Raw genomic sequence first — 8,598 nt, forward strand, 5'->3', positions numbered from 1 at the left:
TTATGATCTGGAAAAACAACTTGGAAGTCTGTCATGGAAGTATAGGCTACGACCGAAACAGACCTCCTCTTCCTCTTCAAAATAAGAGCTATACTTGTAATGATTAGACAACACTAGTTTTATTTCTTAAGTGAACTTACAGGATGTGTAGATATATTTGCGGCGCCCTGAGAGATAATGCTTTGAATAGGTCAAAGTCAAAGTCAGAGTCGTACGATTAGTCACAGATGTTACCGCAGTGAAATTTGTTCTCCGCATTTGACCCATCTCTTGGAGCGGTGAGCCGCAGCGTGCGCGGTGCTCGGGAATCATTAGTTGATTTGACCCCCAATCCAACCCATTGATGCTGAGTGTCAAGCAGGGAGGCATTGGGTCCCATTTTTACAGTCTTTGGTATGACCCGGCCGGGGATCGAACCCAGACCTCCCAGTTTCAGGGCGGACACTCTAACCACAAGGCCTCTGTCTGGTATCTGTCGTGAGTGACTGTGATGTGTAACGCTGTGTGGTCGTCGATCGATCATCTGACAGCCCCGGGCCCCCTGGAGTCACAGGCCGGACGGAAACTACAGCCCCCTCCCCCCCCGGTAGTTCCGCGTCTGCTTAGTTGGACTCCAACTACTGTCGTAGTAAATCAGTGTCATACATATCCTGAAGAAAACCTGTAGACTTGGAGACGTATACAATTGCGTCTTTTGATCAAAATAAGAACATTATAATGGTGTGTAAAACAGAAAATCAAAAATTTGCCACAGAAAAGTCTTTGTCAGGGACACGTTGATGACCCCTGACGCATGCGCACACACGCACACACACGCACACACACACACACACACACACACACACACACACACACACACACACACACACACACACACACACACACACACACACACACACACACACGCACACGTATGCTGTTGTGTAATAATTAATAATCACAGTGATGACTCCTTATTTTCCATGAAAAGGACCAGTGTTTCTTCCTCCCTCGGAGCCCCAGAAGTTAAACATAATTATTAATTTCATCTTTTCAGCAACGGAGCGCCTCACTTTCTTCTAGTTGTGTTCTTCTGAGCAGAGATCATACGCCGTTGTATGACCAGCATCCATGTGTGCTCAGAGTCACGCCTTAATGACAACATTTGCCGTAGTAGGAAGTTTCATACGTGTTTTGCCACGGCAGATTCATGTGTTTTCATGGAAAGTGCTTGCGGGCGTCCAATGCAATCATTGAATTATTTGCGTTGAGGGTCAGTAACAACTAACCTGACTCCGCCAGATCAAGGCATACACAGTGCTGCCTTGATCCCGCCTCTAGCTGCCGCTGATTGGCCAGGCCTTTTTGTGGCCGGAGTATCAAGTCTGCCTGAGAGTTCCCATGGGGGGGACCCAGTGTACTCTCTGCTGCCCCATCTGGCGGAGTCAGGTTAAGTAACAACATGACATGCATCACATTCAAGGGTAATTGCATTACATAAAGGAGTTATAAGGGACACTTTAACACCCCTTTTGCAACCAGATATTATTTTAATGATGTTTGGGAGACAAGAAACACTTTCCTCCTGGGGTTTTTATGTGGGTAATATGTGTTTTTAGATATTTTAGTATTCCGTGATGTCATGGACACTGGGCTCACTTAACCTGATAATGAAAACTGATATTGAACGGCCGGCAGAGTTTTTCCTGACTGAACTTGCTTTGCGCATGTCTGTGATACAGGCTCATAAACACTGCATTCAGTCCTTCCTACTACTGTAACCTCTCCCCTGGCCCCCTATACCTCCCGCTAACATTTTAACCCCTAACTAACCTATTAACCCCCTGTACTGTATGTTGTATGTATCTCTCCCGGGCTCCGCTGTCTGCGTTTTGGGCCTCGTTCAGACGGCTCGTCGACCGGTAACACGGAGGGTAAGATGTGTGTCTTTCATACGAAAAGGGAGAGTTTACACAGTCCTCCTCGTGGCCTCTTCTTATTTGACTGTGTCTTGTTTGACCCCTATAAGTGAGTGGTGGATGGACATCTGTGGTGGTTTGCTGTCTCTGCATGGATATTGTCTTTTGCATGTTGTCCCCCTTAAACACTTTCTAATTAAATGTTGGGATAGTTATTTAAAGGTATATTCAGTGATTTCACTTAATTCAAATATCACTTCTTTTTTTGTTTTGTTGTGATAATCCTCCCTACTATAGAGTGTGCTGACCATATAAGGAGTTCCTCCCTGTCCCCAGTTAATCCATGGGGTCAAAAAAAACGTATGTTTCATGTTTGGCTAGGTGGCCCAGCCGTCATCCAATCAGGATAGAGAGGGGCCTTCCGCCAATCATGATCGAGCGGGGGCGGGCCTTGGTGTGCGTGCTGTTGGCCTGTTGCGTGTCCCCCCACTGTAGTGCATGCATGTGCACATCTTGTTACTGGGGCAGACCGAGTTTTTTTTCCAAATCACCCTAATCACTGAATGCTCCTTTAAGCTGCCATTTCAATAGTGTTCTAGGGCTGGGCCACCATGTGTGGAACGCTGCTCGTACGGAGACGGAGGGACGAGAGTGGGTTTATCAGTGTTTTTTGTGGTGACCCTCGGGGATGCTTCGTAGATTTTTTAGGAAAAGCCAGTATAGAAAGCTGGATTCTTAACTCTTTGAGAGTTTCAAGGATTTCTATACAGTTTGTAGACTTCTCTATGGAAAAATGGCGTTTTTGAATGATTTATTGAAAATTCTCTGCTGTGAATGTGTGACAACGAAAGACCTTCAGAGAAAGCTTGGCTTGTCTGCTTCCAGGAAAAAAATGAACTGAGTTGATAAAATGTTTAGTTTGTGTGTTGGAAGCCATTTAAAAGAGCCTGCATTTACACTGGGTAGTGTTTCTAGGACAACAAAAAAAGTTATGCCCGGTTGAAGTTTTATTTTCTAAATAACTTTTTTTCTGCTGGGCGTACATAGCCATGCAATATCTCATTTTAAAGGGTGAGTTGTCTAGTTCAATTAAAATAAAATAAAAAGTTTCTCACATGTACCACTGTAGATATTTTGCCATCTATAAATAGCATAGTCAGTCATGATCAATCTGACCTATCCAGCTAAAAGTCCCCCTAGCTCTGAAATGGAACATCATATAAACTCAATTCTTTTTTGGGGTAAAATTAGACATTCTAACGCACATTTTGATATATACCATGTTTACATAGTCTTACCAGTACCTTGTCTATTCATGCATGTATCTCAAAAACCTGTTGTGAAGAAACAGTTTTGATAAAAAACACATCCAAGGACATTGTTTTTGATATGACTTTGTGCCCATGATATGTATCAAAATATAGACTTGAATGTATACTGTATTATAACAAAAAAATTGGGTTCTTACCATCTACCGTTACAGAGTAAATCACAGTTGAAACTCGCTTAGTCAAACCATAAACCTCAGAATAGTGAACAAAATAGCCATGACAGGTCTAACTCATTGTAAAAGCTTGTCTTTTATTTTTTATGACTAACATAATACAATTATAATAAATATTACAGAAAATAAATAGGCCTACATACAAAACAGTTGTCCCCAAACTCCCCAGTGTCCCCAAACCACTGCATTCCAGTTGTTCTTGACGGTGTGTGTGTGTGTGTAGGCTAAATTTAAAAAAAACAACTGAAATGAATGAATGCATCCGGTTCAGTGTCGGAGAACTCCATCGTAGTCTTGACTCTTCGTCTTCATCATCATCATCATCATCATCCTCCTCCTCCTCCTCATCTGATGCCAGTTCTAAATATATAAAAATAAACATTTAGCTGTAGTCAGCCCGGCCAATAGCCAGTTGGGGGGGGGGGGGGGGACGTAGGCTATCTGACATCATCGTCATCATCATCATCACACGGAGACACACTAAACAATGTACAATCATGATTGTGTACAATATACAATGAATGCAATTATCATGCAAGCTCAGACGTCAATGAAACGTCATACAGATCTTATATAATACGCTACTGTTAGCTTCACTCCCCGTCCCCCCTCCGATCCTTGTAGCAAGGTCATCATAACCAACCACGCGTTGCTTCAGTAAACGATGCATGTTTGTTCTCCGTCTTTGTAGACAGTAAATAAAAAGGAGCGAACATTACTCTAAAGATCAGATCGCCTATAAGGCACGCTACAATATAAAATACTTGTACTGCCATGCGTGCATGCCTGCTACGATACATTTGTACTGCAACAACCAACCGATCGACACCAACCCCCCCTCCAACCATTAGCCAGCACCAATGCACCGACCAACACCATTAGCCAGCACCTTTGGTGCTGGCTAATGGCTGGGGGCCATCGTGGTGAGTCATTCTGGCGTCATGATCTGACTAGTAGTAGTAATTATCCAAGCATCTATTTGTAGCGATCATCTTATGATTTCTGATCACTATAGAAGGGCATTTTCTACAATAAGATTACCTCAAAACATTCCGGGTTGATCGTCTTCTTCAATGGTTTCCCGGTATAGCTCATCGGACGACGATGGGGAGACAATGAAAAAAGGAGGGAGGGAGCAGCGAGTCTCGCTGTAAGCACTGGACCAGGGCTACTCCGCCTGGAGAAGGCGACTGGGACGCGTATGGATCAATACTACTACCACAAAACTCGCTCAAATAAATAGTACTGCTTTAAACTTTTTCTGCTAGAAAATCGCTCGGGCGAGACGGCAAAACAGGCAAAGCAATGAAAACTATGAAGACTCCCTCTGCCCCCACTGTTTACAGGGGGTGGGACCAGCTTCCAATGGCAACACGTACACGTGTGTCACGTGACACGGGTTTTCTGGGTAATGTAGTTGGAATATAAGCTCAGGAATTTAAACAGCGCTTCGGAGCATATTAATATGTTTAGATTCATCAAAAACTGTGAAGACGCCAATTGGCGTCATTGATCATTTACGGAATTCTGATGAAGACGCCAATTGGCGTCTTTCATCTTCTAAGGGTTAAAAGCTTCATCTCTCTCTCAGCTAAGGGGTCGTTTTGGCCTGAGTACTTCATGGGGCTTCAAGCAACTAGTCGACTATTCAACTAGTCGACTAGTAAATCCACTAGTCGACGTTGTTGGTACTAGTTGACTAGTTGATAAAAAAATTAAAATGCGCTTTTTTTTTTCTCCCGTTTTTGTAGGCCTCAAGATGAGCTAGATTATAGTCACCAATGTACACAAACAAAACATTTTTTTATTTTACATAATAGGTAGTTAAACAAGTCGACTAGTAAACTTGGCAACTAGTCAACTAGTAAAAATCACTAGAAGTGAAAGCCCTACTTCATAGACACTGGCACATACTGTAAGATACTGGAACACTCATTGGAGGCCCAGACACTATAGAAAACATCATATGAGGACAAATTTGCTGCGAGCCTGTTTATTAGATTTTTAAAACAGACTTGTGTTTCTAGAAACATATACTCTCCAATACAACTTTGAAATTAAAAGAGTTTACCTTTCTAAGTTGCTCCAAAATACCTTTTGGATGGTCTGTGGTGCTTCAAAACGGAACCGAGCTTCCGACAGACACGTCAGGTTTGACTTTGACGTGCCTCCAGTGTAAGCTGTGGTAAACAATTGTATAGTTTGATGACGCGAGTTTCCGATGCTTTCAGTGTCTCTCAGGGCCTTATCGTTAAGTCTGCATGCTTAGTAGTGCAGGAGGTGACTGACTGATCTTTCAACCAGCATCTTCCTCAGAGTCAGTGTTTTGACTTTGATGAAGATGCTTAAAGGTTCTTCTTGCTTCTATACAACCATTACTGTTGACTGTGTTGAGCACCAAGACCCTTTCATTTGAAACTTGACTGACACGTTGTTGGACTTCATTGTCGGTGGTACTCTTTATTAACCCATTCAGGCCTGACGTCGAAATAAAAAAAACGTTCGCTCTGAAAGAATATATATTCAAAGATTTGTGCCGCATTTTTACGATTTTCCAAAAATAGCAGACCTACAAGTTCATAGCGCGCCACTCGGTGGCGCGCTATGAGCTTGTAGATCTGCTATTTTTCAATAGCTAAAGTATAACATAATGCTTAGTTAAAACACCAAAAGGGGTTCCCGCCCAAAATGGGTTAAAAGCTATAATATGACACAGATGCGTCCTCAGGTCTAAATGGGTTAACAATGCATTTAAGCCAAAGGACTCATGGTTTGGGATATTTAGTCCATTGACTACGACTTGTGTTACAATTTACACCATTACACACTGACTATATGTTCCAAAGAATACCTTTGTTGTGTTTGATCTTTATTAGAAGCCACCGTATTCCACATTTCCTTACAGTATGAAAAATCTACAGTGGGGATAGCGTCGACGGGTGTTCACAGAATGAGAGCAGAGTTATTGGCAATAGACACAGACAGACAGACTGGCAGATCGAGAGACATTGATCGTGTGACTCTACACTCGCACACATTGATTTTTTTAGGCAATATAAATGTGGGACCATCCACAGCACAGACGGAGATGTCTGGCTGGCAAGCAGATGTGCACACACACACACGCACAGTCGCACACGCACACACACACACACACACACACACACACACACACACACACACACACACACACCAGCTGACAATCAGTGAAGATCTTATTGTGCGGTCAGCAGCCCATGTTTCCTCTTCGTTCAATATTGTTCAATAAACAAGACGTGATCTAATAAGTGGCATGGCGTCCATGTGGATCTGGATCACTATGTTGACGTGACCTATTGACAATGACACGCCATATTGACCGCCAAATAATGCAGTTATTTGCCTCTCCATTGACTATCCAGGTTGAAAGTATGTTACAAATATTTTGGGATTCCACGAGAAATTTGGCGCTGATCACTCCAGTGGTTTGCATGCACACAGGCACGCACGCACACACACAGACAGACACACACAGACACACATACACAGAAGAGTTCCTCTTCTACGTGGCTTGCCTCTATCCTAGGAGGCATGCCGACTAAAAACCACGCCTTGCATCATTGTAACGTCAGAAAGTCATTTTGTTCTGTACTGCACTTCTACTGTCTGTACTTTGTGTTTACTGTCGATGGGTTCTTTGGACTGTCTTCATGTGCAGTCAAGTGTTTCCGTCTATGAACTGTGTCTGTTGGGGATGGAAGTAATGTATTCAGCGCAGCCAGGCGATCAGAGAGCTCTGCCTGTTCCATACCAGTTGGTGACATTCTGAATTCAATGCTGCCTGCGTCTAGAACTGGGTGGAAACAGTTCCAAGTAACAGCATCGTTGAAACAATCCAAAGACTTCATATTGGAACGGTATTGGAATATATTGGAAAATATATTATACCAGGATTGGTTTTCATTAAAGCGGTGTGTGTACGGTATTTGTGTTTGATGGCGCTGGTTTTTTCTCCGCCGTCCAAGAAGCCCGTTCAATTCACAGACGTAAAAAGTATAGGCAGAGATATCTGATTGCGTGGCTGCACAAGGCTACTGTACCACACAGAGGTAGATTACATGTATATCTGCATGTGGTTGATATGAATGGATTCCTCCCTGTTTCTGTCACGGTGTATTTGTATGGTGGCACAGCAGCACTGCACGACACCGATACATAATCATAATTGTTAATTGTTATTGTTGTGTGTGTGTGTGTGTGCGTGTGTGTGTGCGTGCGTGCGTGCGTGCGTGTGCGCGCATTTCTCTTTTACAGACTGCAGGCCTTTACACACATAAGGCAGTGTGATGAATACATTATTACAAAAATGGTTGACGGATGTTTAGCGTCAAATCTAATGTAATTCAGTGGTTTTCAACCTTTTTCTTATCAAGGCCATTATTTATTCAGCATTTGAGCCACGGACCACCATTTGATGAGATTTAGCCTCTCAGACCCAAAACTAAAGAATATTTTGTTGTCGTTGGATAAGACTTTGTCCACAATTCCATGCTGTATTAATGTGCAGCCACCTAATGTGGTGCTAAATTAATAAAATAAAATGTATATTCTATTATTCTCTAATTTTGTACTTTAGTAAATTAAGTAATACAGATGTTTAACAAAGATTGTAACTCTTGCGAGTGTAAAATGGGTCCATTTGGTTTCATTGTACGCTCTCAAGAGTTCAAGATTTATAAGGGTCCATTTGGTTACCAACTGGTTGAAAACCACTTCCTCATGCAGGTTGATGCCTAAATTTGCGGTGCGGAAGCTCTGAAAGATCAACCTTGTTCGTAAAGAATGACACACAGACACAGCTGTGTCTATTCATGCTGTGTGTGAATGTATTCATCATAACACAAACAACAGTTTGAAAAAATAATTATAATCTGACAACAAATGAACCCATTTAGGCCTAAAATCTGATTCTAAAAATGTCTTCTACATCCTGACAGTTTTCTGAAAAAGCTATGTTTCTATGTCAGTCGTTCTTCGATTTTTCAAAAATAGCAGACCTACAAGCTCGTAGCGCGCCACTCGGTGGCGCGCTACGCATGGCTGAGGGAAGTAGGGGTGCTGGGGGGGCTGTAGCACCCCCTCCCCCCAGGCACAGCCCCCCCTTGAACAGGAGGGGAAGAAAAAAAAAAGATAAATAAATATGCTGTATCACAGTAT

At 42.7% G+C, this 8,598-nt stretch overlaps 1 protein-coding gene across 3 annotated transcripts in view; it reads left to right on the forward strand.

Moving 5' to 3' along the window:
- LOC306917442 (CLIP-associating protein 1-B-like) overlaps positions 1–8,598 on the forward strand; it is a 106,182-nt gene that overhangs the window by 62,637 nt on the left and 34,947 nt on the right. The gene's annotated exons all lie outside the window — the stretch shown is intronic.

This window comes from Electrona antarctica (assembly GCF_951216825.1).
Source record: "Electrona antarctica genome assembly, chromosome: 24".
Classification (NCBI taxonomy): domain Eukaryota; kingdom Metazoa; phylum Chordata; class Actinopteri; order Myctophiformes; family Myctophidae; genus Electrona; species Electrona antarctica.